The sequence below is a fragment of the Dysidea avara genome, chromosome 9, assembly GCF_963678975.1.
Source record: "Dysidea avara chromosome 9, odDysAvar1.4, whole genome shotgun sequence".
NCBI classification, from domain to species: Eukaryota; Metazoa; Porifera; class Demospongiae; order Dictyoceratida; family Dysideidae; genus Dysidea; species Dysidea avara.
The window spans coordinates 1,925,194-1,926,079 of NC_089280.1; positions in this window are offsets into that span (position 1 = coordinate 1,925,194).

Sequence of the window (886 nt, forward strand, 5' to 3'; positions counted from 1 at the left end):
AAATGTCCAAGGTGGAGTATGCAGAACACTGACCTGATCCATGTATTTATCCATACTGTATACGCTACTTAAGGCAACTAGCCATCCAGAAATACTCACAATGGAACCTCTTAGTCCAGCAGACAGCAGGATGAAGTTTGCAAAATGATCTATAGCTTATTTTAATGCAATTTTAGATTATCCTATACACATAAAGCAGTATTCCACCTGTTGGACAGGTGTCAGCATTGTGAATTTTGCCATGGCAACCAAGCTGCATAGCAACCATACAAATTTTATTAAACTGTTTCTTTTGGTTTAATTTTTACTGATTTGTCAACATAATAGCATCTTATGCATTACTGTTTATCATACAGTGCAACAGTACTGTATAGTAGGGACCACAAATATTTGGGTGTGGCCCACAAAAATATCACCCAAAAACCAGCCTCAATTTTTCCTGGCGACAATGAGGCAGTATTGGTTAGGTGGAAGCAAGCTTTCAGATCGACCTGAAATGCTTAACAAGTTGCTATAGATTTTTTCTAAATTATTAAACAGAATTTTCTACTGGCTGGCTGATGATTCCTTCAGACAAGTGCAACTCAATAACAGCTAAGGCTACAGGCTTGATTTTTTCACTGTACGACATTGCTTCAGCCGGACATGTGCCTTTTGGCATACCGCAGTACATACAATGCATTCTTCATAGACTTACCGGTGTCCTCCTTTGTGTCCCATTTATCTTGACTGACAATGAAAGGTGTCGATTTGCATGATGGCTTCCCTTTGTAACAGAAATTGTCCGTATTTTTCATAGTGGCTACTTTGATTGCAGAGGTGCTTTTCGAACAGTTCTTGATTTGTAATGCTGTGTAACAGCTGACAACGAAGCGTATTGGATACT